Consider the following 16,442-nt stretch of genomic DNA (forward strand, 5'->3'; position numbering starts at 1 on the left):
TAGTTACATCTGGATGCTTTCCTTTGAAACGGATGAGTCATTCTTGGCAACATATGATGGACAATATCAAAAATGTGATATATGCTGTGTAGGGGCATAGAGGTGAAGCAGAGCATTCATTATTTTGGTTTTCATTCATACCACAATAGTGCCAAATTAGCACCTTTTATTACTCTGAAGCAATTTAGACTTAATCTGGGATGCGCTGAACCATCATCACTTTTCTTTTCAGGAGAACTGCTACAAATGCTCACAGAAGTACTCTTGTTGGCCAAGTTTTTGGCTATGTATTTGGATGCTCTTATGGCATTACAGTGAGGAGCCTCCTGTGTTATCTGGCTAAACATCATCTCAGCAGCCACAGCTCCCTCCAGCCAGCCCTCTCTACTGACTCTTGGTGTCAGCCTGCCCCTGGGTGCTTCGCACTCTGTGCTCACCAAGAGTATCAGTGGGTCACAAGCCTTCAATGAGGATGAGGATGAGGAAGAGTACCCACCTCCTCACCCCAGAACCCCTGGGATTTACACACCCTCAGGATCAAACATCAGCACTGGTGCACAAGACTCCCCACACAAAGCACATATGCCAGTTTTCAACTGCAAACCACTACCTCGGAGATATTATGATGACTTGTTTTAAAAGTATTTCCACCTGCAAAGCCCCAGCTTCCAGGATTTAAATACCATTAACCTGTCTGGCTTCCACCAGCCCATCCCTCCTCTCCTTCCCACCCAGGGGAGATGGGTATGGAAAGCCAAGCTGAGTGTCCCAAGCACGCTGCCGACCCCCACACTAACAACATGGACATGTGAGCCAAGGAAGATGTTTTATCTTCAAGGAAGAACCCGTCTGAACTCAGTAAACCAAGCACATGGATGGTAGCAGGACAGATTCAAACAATCTGATTACATTTAAATACATTTCAGCTGGTCTATGGAAACTTCTTTCAATCTGTTTTGTTAAATCTTCAAATTATGCCAGGGGACAAAAGGGGCTTGGAGACTCATCATAAAGCTTCTGTCAACTCCTCTGTAAAAGCTCCAGAGATCTAAACAAACCTACAGCTTTCCCAACACCACTAGGAAATACTTTTGGATTTTAACATGATCCCGCTCTGATACACACCAAGCATGGTGTGTTTTTCATTTTCAGCTCTGTAATGAAAGCCCATAAGCATGATAAGGTCTAAATAAGTGTTTACATCTAACAGCCAAGGCTGGATTACACACCAGGCAGTGACTGCAAGGCACAGGTTGCTTTGGAAGAAGACACAAGAGTGAGAATCCACAGACAGCTCCCAAGTCATTCAAAGATATACCAGGCAATTTTTATATGCTGCACTGCTAAAAAAAGGATTTACCTCTTTTACCCCTTGACAAATCAAAAAGAAAGAACTGATGTCATTGTTTTCTGCTTCCACCCAAATTTGGAGTCAGGTCTCTACTGGAGAAAATGGAGCACTACATTAATTTACCCCAGCAGCAGATGAAGAGAGTGATGACCACCAGGAAAAATTTGATTAGAGGGATAAACTCATGCCTTTGACTGTTTTGGAGCATGACAGTAATGGTGGGTGGCATGTCCCCATCTCACAGACCAAAGCTGATGGAGGAAGGACACACTCAAGAATTGGTGGAAGAGGCCTCCAGCAGCCACTGTGGTGTAAAGGGATGTTAAAATCCATGTGCCAGAACAGTAAAGAAGTACATCTCATTTTCCAGCACTTCTAGGCAACAAATGGGAAGTAAGAACCTGGATAAACAAGCAGTAGGGTCAGAGGAAGCACCAAGCAAAGCTCTGACAGCAGCAAGAAGAATGTGCACCACTGAGGAGCAGATCCATCACTGCCTGATCACGATTTGTTGGCTTGCCCTTCTGAGCGAAATATCTCCAGGACACAGAAAATAATTCACAAGCAAACTGGTCAAGAAATTATTTATTGTCTCTAGGACTGCAAAATGGTCCTGGAAAGAAAAAACAGTAGAAATTGCAACAATTTTTCTAACCTATAGGACTAAGAAAAAAGATGGATTATTTATTGTATTTGGTTAGAAAAAAGATCATAGTTCTTGAGAACCTTTACCATGACAAATTTCATGCTCTGCTTTACCTTTTGAAAAACCCCAGCCAGTTACCAGCTCAGCTGCACAGGAGCCATGGCCCCTCCACTGGCTGAGACCACCCTACAGATCCCAGCAGAATTGGCATCAGCTACTAAAGAAATAAAGCTGGAAAGAGAGTTTGCTAAGGAACCATGCTTAAACTTTCAAAAATTATTTTAAAAGCAGACGTGAACATCTTTAAGCAATTTTTTTTTTAAAAAACCACCAATTTATAAGCAGTCAACTTCTATGTAACTTAAACTAGATACCTGTACAAAACAAAAGCACTTTGTTAAAATACCTCCGATAGAAAACTGGTATTTCAAGGGGAAAAAAAGATAAAACTGTTTATTTCATCACTGAAGTCAAATGTGAGTTGACATGAATAATCACAATTTGGTTTGATCATTAAGTGTCATGTCATGAAAAATCAACCTGTGAGAGCTTTCTGCAAGAATGATTATTATTTGTCTTTTTGAGCACACCTAAATGAGCTGAGGTGATCGTACACCGAGGATGGCTGAGATAATTGTCTTTTCCCAGCACAGAGGAGATGAACTTACAGGAGCCTATTACTGAAGTTTGTCATTCAAAATTGTGAAAGAAAAATGCAAAGCAAGGTTGACTTTATGCAACATAATTAGGTTCTGTGGGAACTGAACTGAAACTCCAGGTGAAGTATCACAAACCGTGATTCTGGTCTGAATACAACCAACACAGTGCTGGAGAAGCTGTTATGCATAATGATTTATTATAAGAAATAATAATACTCCACAGCTACTTCCATGACAGGCAGGAAACCTGGTTCTGACTTAAGAAATTTAATGGTAGAAGAGTCCATGTCTATCTCATGTGTTCTAGAAAGCAGAATTATTCTCTTATCAATTCTGCAGAGAAAAATGCATATTTAGTGCTTAAAATATTTGGGTTATTACCAGTTTAAGTATTTTTCTGTTTTCTATATGTAGAAAAAATTTATGATATTTCATGTTATGAGGAATACCGAATGACTCTGAATTATTAAAAGGGACACAAAATGTTTTTCCCCTATGAAGGGACCAAAGGTAAGCTGCAGTACCAACAACAGCTTGTGAAACTTTATCCTGAAATCAAGGAGCACATAATAAAAGAACTGTTCTGAATTAATGTAGGCTTGGTGTAAAAATTTCAGAAGAGTGATCAGTTTCTTCAGATTTCCATTTTAACCTGCACAGAACTTTTTCTAGCTTTGATGCACAGTCAAACACAAAGTCAAAGCCCTACAGCTGGGCCCATCTCTTTGGTGAATATGTTATGTTCAAGAGCAAAACAGAGCAAAATTTCAGTGAAGCAAAATCTAAAGAAGGCACTCTGTCAACAGGAGGACAAGAGGTAATTATCTTCCAGATTACATGGAAAAAAGCAGGGGACAACTAATTTCTTAAGGACAGGGTCAAATTTGAGAAAACACAGGTCAGATGTGAACTTTACCTGAATCAAAATAATCTTTCTGATGACTCCAGTGTCAGTGTTTTGAGGTAAAAAAAAAAAAAAAAAAAAAAGAACCTAAAGGAATCTTAATTCTGAGAAAGTTCTTTGCTAATGCATTAAAAATGCATCCATAAAGTCCATAACAGCACCAAGACCAGATGCTGCTGATACACATCTCAGCTCCACTGGCCTATTAAGATGAGCAAGGTTAAGCATGGAGATTAGTAGGCAGGAGGTGGGCGCTGAAGTGTGCCACTGCTGCAATTCTGCTACCAGTATAGTTTCTGAAGACTAAGCAGCATTGTTTAATGTCAGCATGAGGGAGGATTTACTGACTGAAGCACCTGTCAGAATAAGGACCCACTCCAAGTCTGAAAAACTAAGGGACTGATATTCAGATGTCTCTAGATGCTTCACCATACATGGAGGCATCTGGTGAGGCATTTTTAAGATTCCTCAATAAGCATCAATCTATATCTTTAAGCATATCATCACCTTTAAAAAATATCCCTGGGGTCTTCTGGCCTTAAAATCCCTGTTTAAATATGCTTCCAGACTTAGCATGGACTACAGATTCACAATGTAGCCTGTATGTTTCGAAGTTTCTTTGAGGTCCATGATTATATTTCAGATGTTAGTACTTGGAGGTGTTTACAAATACATATATGCACATAAAGATCATTAGGCATTTATATCCCCTGGGATCAGTGCTAGAGCAAAAATGTTGTCATAATACAACCCTTCTTTGCCACATTTGTGAAAGATTTTAAGCTAACAAAAAGTTCAGTCTTTATTCCAGGGCAGTTAATTAAGGTTGACCAAGTCAGGCAGAAGTAAATTAACTTGGCTGATCAATTATTTATATGAAGCAGAATAAATGCCCTTAAAGAACTTGGCCCAGCCATGAAAGGACATGTAAATTAAACACAACACAGATTTATAAAATGTATTTCTACTTTTATAGGCAGAAGAGTCAATGCTAAAATCAGTTTTAAGTGAGTGATCAAATCACACGATCTAGCCCAAAATTCTCCAGCACACATTCTATCCATACGTGCATCGTTTATAAATAAAAGTTCTACCTATCTATCACAAGCAGCTCCCCAGAAGAGGCTCAGGAATAATTTTAGAGCATTTATCCGTGTAATTATTAAAAACAAAACAAAACCAAAAACCCCAAACACGGTTTGGAAGAATTCCACAACAACGTAACGCCGCAAAGACAGGATTTTACCTCTTGAAAACGAAACGCGCTCCGGCGTGTGACCAGCAAGGAACACAGAGAGCAGGAGCAAAGCTGCTGCCTCCCCACAGCACAGGGACAAACACCCTGCAGCACCAGCCTGGCACTGCGTGATCCAACACGAGGACCCCGACAGCTTTCCCAGGACACCTCTGCCCCACTCACAGGTGGTGTCTTTTTGTCCTGGTATCTTTGGAGCAAGTGCCCTGCCAGGGAAAGCACCTCAGGCTCCACATCCCACTACCAGCAGTGAATTTTTCCAGGAACATGTTTTGATGTCCCCCAGCTGATGCCAAAACACCATCTCCTCCAGCTGACACCCCGTGCCTAGGCTGGCGAAGCAGCCAGCAGCACCATCCCACTATCCATGAGTTCAGTAAAAGAAAAAGGATTCACTAGTGGAAATTAAAAGCCTTGTGTAAGGTAAGGCTTGATGTGCCGTGGGGGAAGGCGTACAGATGTTCAGCTGCTCATTTACTAAATTACACCATGTCACAATTAACTGTGAATCAGCCAGCTTCACATGAGCGGCTCAAGGGCTGCCACCATGCTAAGTGCAGAAATAACGCCGGGGAGGGAAGTCCAAACTAGCCAGGTGGACCAGATGACTTCTCTTTGCCTGTGTTTGTGGTTAGCACGACTATTAGAGAGAGCTATCCCAACATATGGCATGATTTAACTAAATCAGATCATGCTGAACTCACCAGCCTTTCTCAACTTACAAACCCCTCCGCTCTCGTCATTGCAGATGGGTGAACACCCGTCATGCTTTTAGAGTTTTCAGTAGCCGTCATTTATCCTGCTGACAGGGTGTATTTTAGGTATAATTATGTACTAACTAACTATAGATCAACTGTCAGTACATTAGGGTACTTTTTGGATAAAACTTCATGCTTACCCCTTCGAAGGCCACTCGCCTACACACTACTGGTGGTTGCTGAATTGTGCAGGAGTAGGAGAAAGGAGAAGGGGATTCAAAGTGCAATTAAGGATCATCTTTAGGAATCAACCAAAATAGTAGCAAACAGAGCAAATCAGGCTTTGCTGTCCTAAAAAGTGATGCTGAGTCACGTCTGACAGCGGGGTTTGGAGGAGGAGAGGCAAACCTGGAGCAAGGCAAGGGAAGGAACGCGCACGGGATGTGTGGAAAGAGGAAACAAAGAGACAGCGACGAGGTGAAATCCTTTGATATTTCCTCAGCTTAAAGAGGTAATTCAATGCATTAAAATGGATCCTTGAAATTTCAAAGGATGAAACTCGCACAACAAAGATTGTCGAGAGTGCTATTTTCTAGGATTAGAACAAAAACGTATTGGGATTTGCTATATGATCTTACATCGCCGAGCAAGACTGTACACTTGCTGTTATGCAAGCACCATCTTCCAATAGAGAATTTTCATAATTATAACAGAAAGGCGTAAATTTTCTAATGCATGGCAGTTCAAAAAGTAATCAAGAGAATGAGCCTGAGGGCTATTTTAATGTATGCAAAGCTAGTGACCCACAGTAAATGGGAGGTAGGCTTCAATGAATGCAAAGTAATGCACACATACTAAAGACCTGGTCTGATGAGGGACGGCTAAAATTAACACCCAATTAATTTCCGAATTGACAAACAAATGAAAGCCATAAATCTACTTTCTCATTAATTTTCTTGTGGTATAATTTAAAGCAGTAATATGAGGGCAAAAACTGAGCATTATCCATCATAAATATCAAAAAAGATAGCACTGTAACACCATAAATTATGCATATTACCTGTTGTTAAAAATGATTAATGTATTATCAACTTTATCGTGCACTGTATATGTCTAGACATATCTAAAATCTGAAATTTCATTTAGTGCTTAGGAAATAAAGGGTCCAGAAGAAATGGGATAACCCTCAGCATATCCTTGGCTCTGCCTCCTGATGCTCTCACTTCGGCTGGACTCATCCCAAGCCTTGGGCCATTGGAACTTGATCACATGGCAGAGGTGATGTGCTGGCCTCCTCAGGAAGGGAAACAAATCACACTGCTCCTGGAGCATCCCTGTGGGCCACGGCCCTGGCACCTGTTTTACACAGGGCTGCTCCCCCTCCCTGCCCTGCTGACGCTGGGGTAGAGCTACGTGGTGATGCAGAGCCATAGAAAGGAGACAGAAGTAAAAGCAAGGAGCAGGAAAATGTGAAGCTGCATCTAAATTCAGTGAATGAAAAGCCCACGCTTTCCAAAAGTGATGGAGTACAACACCTTGGCCAACAGAAGAAGAACACAGGTTGCCCAAACTCCTGCCTGTGGGTCACGATGGTCACTAGCCTGGCTTTTTACCTCCTATTATGCATTTATGTCCTCTTGCCACCCTCAGATCTCCTGAATGGCAGCTCCTGTCTAGAAGAAGACTGCTACAATTTTTAAATTATTTAACTATATGCAATGGCATAACCTCTTTCACTGTTGGGGTGCATGGCTCACGCTGCCTGGGTCCCTTCTTTCCAGCAACAGCGCGTTATCATCGGGGCCACAGCAACCTGAAATCATCTGGAGGCAGCTCAGTGAAAGGCTGACTGATGCTCTGCAGGAGCTGAAATTTAAGACTTCTGTGGTGAGAAGAAGAGAAGGGGAATCAGGAGCCTAATCCCACTTGTGCCACACTGACTTATTGTGAAATCATGGTCAAACAACTTAAGTTGTCAGAGAACCAGTCAGTGCAGTTACCCCTAAGGAAGTCTCTTCTGCTGAGGGTGTTTCTGACCACAATCAGTAAGAACAAAGATCGAGCAATCCAAGAAGAATTAATTGAAGCACACATTAGAAAGTTTGCCATTTGCTCTATTGAAAAAAGCTGGCACTGGTCCCCATGAAAAACCAGGCCACTAAAACACATCAAGCTGTGAAGACAACAGGTCTCACTCCCTTCCATGAGGTAACACCCAAAGCATTAGACAGATAATGAACAATCCAACTTTCCTCAAATTAGATTTTTGCATTCTCCCTTCATTTTACAAATGCACACAGAAGTTACTCCCAGTCTCACCTTGGATAAATACACCCCTTTTGCAAAGCCAGCTCTATCTCAATCTATGCCTCTCAGCTTGACAGCTATTAAATCCATATTCAGCATGAAGCTCATGCCATAGATGCATAAAAGCTCTAGAGCTGGGCCACTTCCAAGTGACTGGCAAATATGATGTAATCATTTACATACCATCATCGGCAGAGTGAGGTTCCTTCCTCTCTCTTGGGGAGAGCTGTCTTTCAGCCGTGAGCTTGACAGAAATCATCCTTACCATCACCAGGATCATAGTTTATTTGGAAAGAAAGGAATGGCAAGTGGCCAAAAAAAGCCCCAAGCCAAACCAGAAGCCGTAGTTCACTGTACCATGAGAATCCATGACTGCTACCACACAGACACGAGTACCACGGCACCAGAGGAGTGACTCCTCCAGAAGGAAGGTCACCAGTGCAGCATGGTGAGGTGCAGAGTCCCCTGGGTGCTGTCCCTGTGGTCGGTGTCCCTGGGGAGGTACCCACCTGCTCATCCCAGCCCAGGCATCACAGCAGTGTGGGGCTCCCTGCCGCTCTGTGCAGAACAGGAACAGAAACTGCAGGGCTGTTCTCACAGCCAGGACTTATTTGTTTGCATGCACACTGCTCTGAGCTTGCATCACAAACTCTTGCAGTCTGCCTCACAGAAAAACAGGTGACTGTTCAACCAAATAAAAGACCAAAGTTGCATTTAGTAAATACAGTCAGTTTGTGCCAGACAGCAGCAGCACTGCTCCAACAAGATAACATGAAACCTCTTACCAAGTGCTGGCTGTAGATGAATTAGACTCCCACCCTCCATGCACATCTCCATTAAAGCATATCTGAACTCTCTAGCAGCCTCCAGAAGTCAAAAACCACCTCAAAGCCAGGTGCAACTCTAACAATTCTGCACAATGCCATTTTCACTTCATTCAAGGTAGCAACAATTCAAGGTAGCAACTTGATTCATGGCAGTAACACGAGTCAATTAATGACCAGCTTGTCCACTTACACACTTCAGGTACCTCCAGCTCCCCTCCAGCCCTGACACTGCTCCAGCAGCCCAAATGAGCAGTATGTTTGGATCACTGATGCAAACTAGGAAATACAGGGGATCACATTTTTATGTGTATTTTTTTGCTTTCTCTTCCAAGGGATGAAGAGGACAATTATTTCATTTTATCCTTTCCGTGAATGTGTATCCAAGATATCTTAATAAATGAATTCACATACAAAGGAACAGACAACCCCTTCACATTTTAACAAATTAATTCATATATACAGAAATAGACAACACCTTTACACAGAAAGAGTTAACATTTCTTTCTCAAGGTCACTCAAAGAGGGTTTACTCCCTTTGTGTGAAAAGCCCTAGCCATTTACTGTTAGTGCTAACAGGTCCTGCCTGGCATTTGAAATCCAAGCCCCACTCAGAAACAATAACAAACAGTAATTTTGAAAAACAAAGATGGTGTGAGCAAGTTTTTCTTGCTCATTTTCAAAACAACCCAAAAGCAACAACCACCAGGATGGCTCTCTCTAATTAGGACTCCCAGAAACCAAAGAACAAACAGGCAGCACAGAGAAATTAGCAGATGTAAACGCAGTTTTCCAGTTATAAAAAGAAGAAAAGCAGCTCCGTCATCTCACTCGCAGGAGGAGGAGCAACAAAGCGCGTTTTTAAATTTGGTATTTTCTCTCCATTCAAACGGCTCTGCTTCTAAAACAGATTTTCCTCAGATCTCCTCAGAAGTAAAGCTGAAAGCTTTGCCTTTTCCAACCCCATCGAGGGCACATGCATCAATTAAAATTGACATGAGAGAAGAGAGAAACCGAAAAGCCCCCGACCAAATGACATAGAACAAGAGGCCGTACTTTTGGGGTGATTACCTGGTTCATAGCCCTATACCTTTATCCTAGACCTTCTACCTCCTTGTTTGCTCCATGCAGGATTTTCTAGCCATCAGCCGTCTACCGCTGTGCTAGTCGTCTTGCAGGAGTGCTCTCTCCCTTCTGAAAAAAGCAAACAACTGGATAGATATCATTACACTAAGGAAATCTCTTGGAAAAACCAAACAACTTGCTAATCTTTCTAGCCCCTTCACCCAAGTTAAAGATAAGCAAAGCAAACCAAAGTGAGTTTCAGCCACATTCCAGGGACAAGCTCCCCTTTTTCTCCTTTATCAAAATCCCAGCATTTAAAGGTTTTTTCCAGACCTTGCAGGATAAACTGCTGCTCACACCCGCAAACAAAGCAATATTTGTTTAATAACTGATTGCTGCCATGGGTACAGTAAACAAGGGGCCCAGCATTTGTGTTTATGAACAAACACATCATCTTGCAAGAGCAATTTAACATTAACCAGGTGGAATAATCAACAGATTTCATAGGTGACACTCGGGGCAGGACTAATGTAAACAGAGTAGGGAGGAGAAAGGGGCCACTCTTAGGGAATCAAGGTTGAGGCAAATGCATTACAGAGTAAACAGCTGGGAAGAACTCAAGACAAACAAATAGTCATTCTTCTGACATTTCGAGAAGCAGAAAGGTTGTACGTTACATGCATCAGCTGCTGACCACCATGAAATCAAACCAGTTGGGGACCAGGCCTTCTTGTTTACACAGTGCCATGTTTGCTTATAAACAACAATTTGCTGTTACCAACCTCGCATTACTCATTGCATAAACGAGCAGATCAAGTGAAATCCTGTTAACTCTTCTGTGGATTGAGGGTTTTTTCCTCCCCTTCAACAACAACAAACAAAAAAGCCTTTGCAGTCTTGCTGTGCAACCTCAAGACAACAGGCAGCAGGGGAAAATACAGAGCTGTGCATCTGTTCTGATAAAGGGGAAAGAAAGGAGTTGAAAACACTTGAAAGTGTTTCACAAAACAAGATTTACCGGCCAAACCACTGATGTGAAAGATCCATTTGCATTAGAAAAAAAAAAAAAAACAACAATTGAAAACCCAGAAAAAAAAAAACAACTGCAAAAGGTGCTGTACAAAAGTTTCATTTCACTCCTAGAACAAACAAGCAAAACAGCAGCTTTTGACACAGCCCAACCAGCCCAGCACAACCATAGACACAAATAATTTACACACACACACCCATGGCCGTGCCAGGGCCCTGCAGCAGCAATGAAGCCATGGTTCAGTCCTCTCCCTCTCCTTTCTCTTTGTCACCCTCAGGCCCCTTGCCTCTGCCTCCCATCACCATTCTCTGCTCTTTGTAGATCTCCCCAGCTCCTCTTTTTTAACCCAGAAGCCCCTTGGATGTTTTTTAGCAACCAAAACCTCAACTGCCCCCAACCCAACATCCCTCTCTAGGCCCTGAGTCTTTGTGACTTTAGTCCTCAAGGTGCTCAGGACACCCAAATCCCCTGGATCTGCCACCTTCCAAAAGCCTTTCCTTCCCCATCTCTCATTCCTGTAACACTCATGAAATTTCCTATGGCAGCGTTCCTCCAGGGAGGTTTCTCTAAGTTGTCTATCCTGAACACGAATTTCGGGAAAGATCTAAAGTACAGAGAGAGAAGATGGATGGTGCTAATGGTAGAGGTTAATCCAGGGCTCTGGGTTACATTCCTGCCCTGACACAATCCCTGCATGGGACCTCCATGGGTCTCTTCATCCCTCTCCTATGTAAAATAAGCTCTTTAGGATGTTGTACCAGCCAGGTGGGGTTAGTGGATGTAGTTGTGGGCTATATCACGGGTCCTTTTTCCTCCCAGCTGCACCATTGTCCCTCCCTGGTTCACCCCTACCTTCTGATGAGCACCAGCCCCACTGCCAAGCACTGAGGAAAATCATCCCAGTCTCAAATCTATGAAGCATCCAAGGTCACAGCTGGCCCTGGCACTAATCTCCCCTCCCTTGCCATTTCATGTGCAAACAGCATGATGGCCAGAAGCCTCCCCCCTCATCATTTTTTTACAAGTTTTAGAATATTTGTTACTTTTTTTCACAGCACAATCCTGGACATCCACAGCTGGCCAAGAACCTTGGTTTTCTTTTTCAGAAAATGTTTAGCCTTTTGTTGTAGTAAAAAAAAAAAAAAAAGAAAGAAAAAAAAAGGCTCAAAACCATGAAATCAGTACAACCTACTAATAAGACAGGTATTTAAATAAAACCCAAATGCAGTATTGTTCAGGCAACTGCCTATTTTTTAATACATCAGGTTGACAGCATAATAGCAGGCAGGATGAAAGGTGCGACTCAGGGACGGGGTTGGCGTCCGCACACCAGGAAAACAGAAGTGCTGCCCCATTTCCTGTGCTGCAGCAGAGTATTTCTGATGTCTGGGGCTGCCGGGGACTTTAACTCTGAATTAATGATTACACACAATACCCTCCTTTCTCCCCTCCCTGCAGGACAGCGAGGGCCAGCCTCACCGAATGACTGTGGGCAGGCAAGCATGGGTCATGGGGGATTTAGATATTTCACAGCAGCTTCAAAAATTTAGACACTGCAACCTGAAGGCTTCTGAAAACATCAAGCTTCACATAAAAGTCCTGATATTTCCCTACTTGAGACAACTGCTCTCACCTCAGCCGCGCTGCCTGTTCCACGCTCCTTTTCCAGCACGTAAAATCACAGTTTATTCAGTACAAAGTAACTACACTATGATAAAAACTATAAGCATATCATTCAAATGCTTTATTGGTCAAATAGATGGATGCTTTTATTAGTCCAACCTTTTTTGTAATGGAGTGCCACTGATGACCCAGTGTTAGCCTCATTCCCTGCTATTAATCACACTTCTAAGAGCTCATTTTGCTTTAAAATCTTAAGAAATTGCTATAATTTAAAGACATGGTGTCTACATAATGGGAAATGCTTCACAGATTGTATCATTCCATATAACACAGAATTTTTATGGCAATGCTGACCACGATACCAAGGTATTACAAAACTTGAATATAATATTTTTTATATAGAAAATCTAAACGTAAACTTCCTTTTGCATTTGTGGTTTGCCACATCCATAATGTTTTAATCACAGCCTTTTGGGAGTTGCAGTTTTCAACTGCATGTGGCTTACATAGATTAACACTACAAAAACACTCCCTGAACAAATATAAACAGAACAAAACAAAATTAAATTAAAATTAAATAAAATACAAGGATGGACCATGAGAGAAAGACTGTTCAAGCTAAACTTTTACAATTTTTACACAAGGCATTTTATCCTTTTGTTGACTGTATTATCCCCTTCCTTTTTTGCACAGGGAAAACAGATGATGTTTACTGTGAAAAACTTTTACAACAAAGTGGAAGCATCTTACAAATTTACCTACACAGAGAATTAAATTAATATAATGATGGTCCTAACCCATATTATTAAAATGTACTTTGCAAAATGTTTTGACAATGTTGACTGCTGCAGGAGGGAAAACACATTTAAGACAATTTCAGCCAAATGCAGAAGCAGAAGCCTTTCATTTTTCAAATGCAAAGTAAAAAGCATCTTTAAACATCTTCTCATGAAAGAAAATGCAGTGCAATTATGTTATATGGCACACACAAAAGCATGTTCTTTTCCTCAGTTCTCTAACAAGATATTAGTACCTCCTGGCCTTAGGAATATTATGTGTAAATCACATCATATTCATAGTGTCTGAATTAATTACAATAGGAGCTGGAGAGAAATGTTAACTTTCCAGGTTGTTGCTAAGGATTAGCCCTTGTTTACAATTCTGTATTTATAGAACAAGAAAAATTTGTCAAATGAAGGGCAAAGAGGAAAGCAAGAACACAAATTTAGCTTTGATTTCAAAACAAATCAGATCTTGCAACCATTCCCTGAGAAGAAAACCACAGTTTTTAATGCGAAGATGCAAATGAGTCTCAGAATATAAAAATGTTTTATAATTCTGTGCATTCAACACTACTAGATGTTATTTAAAGAATTTATGTTAACATTTCTCATCCTCGCACAGCAAGTCCAAGATGCTGCAAACAGCATCTATTTAAAATGGATCGTGTTGCTGTGGGGCACGGGGTAGCTCAGGAGGCTGATGCAGAAGGGAGCAGGGCATTTGGCCCCCTGGCACCAGACTGGGATTCATGGAGTGCTCCAAAGGGGTTAACAAGGCACTGGGCAGGAGGAACAAGCCCCTTGCCTTGAACAAGCAGGAGACTGGCTACTTGGAGATGTGCAGATCCATCCCCAGGGAAAGTCATGACTCTCAAAACAAAGGACATGAGGGTCTTCCCAAATGCAGTGAATCTGTGAGGTGAACAAACACCTTAAGAGGAAAGGCACTCAGGAACCTGAGAAAGGTTCTTCATGCTAAACATGGTATTTCTGGTGAGCCCTGCAAGGCTGGATGGCTGAAGACTCAAAATCTGTGGGATGGGGTCCCAGCGAGCAGAGAGCCAAAGCTCTGTGCAGGGACTTGCAGGTCTCAGGCACCTTGGCAGAACTGGCCAGGGAAGTTTGTACTGCTCCCTGTTCTGAGGATAAAGAAAGCACTTCGGCCTCCAGCACTTTCATTTCTTTGCACAAACAAAGGCACACCCACTACAATTAAATTGCAAAACCCTTTTCATTAGGACTCCTTGTTTTCACACACTTCAAGCCTTCCGAGACCTGCAGTCCCTCTCATGCTCCCATCAGTGTGTGCCTTGTGTGTGGAAAACTAAGCAAAGGCTCTTTAGCTGTTTCAGTCTATGGAGAAACAAATGGAAAAATGCTTTTTCCCCTTAAAAAAAGCCCTGAAACCACCAACTTTTGAGCAGGGTGACTTGCAAAAACACTGGGCATCCACAACGGAGAGCATCTAACCCCCCGCAAGAATCAGGCCCATAACACAATATAAAAAAATGCACTTAGCTAAGCTTTTGTGGAAACACAGACGGACTCTTTGCCTTGCCCTGTCCAAGGGCTGTGGTTCTCAGATTACAGCAAGGACAGCACAATGCATCAGGGAAGCCAAATGTGTCTGTGCACACTGGTGGGTAACCTAACGCACAAACACACACACACGCTATCCAAGCACCCAAAATGCCAGTTCACATTAGCCAGAACAGAGTAAGCGGGACAGAAGAGGTGCCTTCATCCCCATTTTTTTCTTGATGTTTTCTTTCCCAGGAATAGCTCCAGTCTCGGTCCAGAGCAAGGATTCCACCCCATCACATTTCAGTGCAGGAGATGTGTACATGCAGCACATGTTCCTCAACAGCCACACACATGGATCCCAAGCACCCAAAAATACAGTTGGTCCTCTCCACACTGGCCCAATAGAGAAGCGGGAAAAGAAGCGTGATTTTTTTTTCACCTCAAAATTTCATCCTGTGCCTGAGAAAACTCCCTAAAAAAGCTCTGTCGAAACCAATTTGTTTCTAACTCCCCCAAAAAAGCACACATGCCTACTTTTGAGTCAGGATGCAGGAAACCAAGTTCTTAAGCCTTCTTCGGCATTCACCCATGGCTAAAGAGCAATGCCCACCTCCAACCCACCATCAGCCATGGTTGGGAGAGGGAGAGGCAACAGCAGAGAGGATTTGCAGGACATATGAGCCTCTCCAGCTTGCCTTGGCCAATAACAATCCTGAACACTCCTGTGGCTGCCCATACCTTTTTCATGCACAATGCCAATGCAACAGAAAGCCTCCCAACAAACAGCACTGTGGCCCCGTGACCTCTCCAGAACCAGCTGTTCAGCCCTGGCCTGGGAGGGTCCTTCACAAGCTCTGCCAAGTTTGGCAGAGGTTGCTCCGTGCTCCAGGAAATGGCCTTTCTGGTGCTGAACCCCTGGCAGCATGTGGAGGCCGTTTGCAACCAGAAATGAGTGTTTAATGTTCAAAATCTGCACTGAAGACACTGTCTGAACATCTCCAGCCGCATGCAGGTGCATGGTCCCACAGATGTGCTGGCTCCTGAACACTGCAGAGCTAAGGCATGTGGCTTCCTGCTCCAAGGGCTTGTGAAAGAGAAGGATACAGTCTATTTACAGCCTATTCCAGACAAGACTATTCAATGTCAGGATGTACCATAAGAGGGTAATTTGCACCCTAAACTGGATTGTGCGATACCGCAGTCACAGACCGTATGATCTCTTCCTTTGGATTAAAACTGTTTGCACAAGTCAAAGCAGAACAAGGAGAGTAACAAAACATACAGTGTATTTTGTTCCCCACTGCAGCCACATATTTCAACTGCCTCAGCCGAATTCTTAGAATAAACACAGCTTTAAAAGAAAATAACTTGAATAAAGAGCTTCTGGAAAGTTCTGACTGATTATGCATGCAAGAATTCTGCTACTGCTTCCTCCCATCATCTGAAAAATAAACCAAACACCAAACTTCCACAACTATCTACAGAAGTGCTATTTTTCTGAAACATGTTATAATACTATCAGAGGTCTGCAAGTTATAATGAATGCATCTTGTTTTGCAAAATACACAGAGGAGCTCAATTAAATGAACAACTGTAAAGGAAACAGAGCTGATAAAGGAATTAATGCTCTGTGTGCCAGATCATAACATAACATCTAGGATAACAAAGCCATGTCAAACATGCAACCACTGAAGACTTTAAAAAATGAAATAACAAACTTAAACCCCAAAATATTTCAGCACACAAAATCAGGATGTGCAAAAGCTATTTTCAA

General features: G+C 42.4%; 1 protein-coding gene across 22 annotated transcripts in view; it reads right to left on the minus strand.

The window, feature by feature from the left end:
- FOXP1 (forkhead box P1) overlaps positions 1 to 16,442 on the minus strand; it is a 377,944-nt gene that overhangs the window by 163,167 nt on the left and 198,335 nt on the right. Inside the window, exon 1 of one of the 22 annotated variants that reach the window (XM_064433039.1) lies at positions 9,716 to 9,838. The exons of 19 other annotated variants lie outside the window; for them this stretch is intronic. The gene's annotated coding sequence lies outside the window, so the exon portion shown is untranslated. Of the gene's footprint in view, positions 1 to 7,241; positions 7,264 to 8,329; positions 8,352 to 9,715; positions 9,839 to 16,442 lie in introns of those variants that run through there. 2 more of the 22 variants (XM_064433045.1, XM_064433048.1) reach the window with 2 other exon arrangements.

This window comes from Passer domesticus, chromosome 9 (genome assembly GCF_036417665.1).
Source record: "Passer domesticus isolate bPasDom1 chromosome 9, bPasDom1.hap1, whole genome shotgun sequence".
Lineage (NCBI taxonomy): Eukaryota > Metazoa > Chordata > Aves > Passeriformes > Passeridae > Passer > Passer domesticus.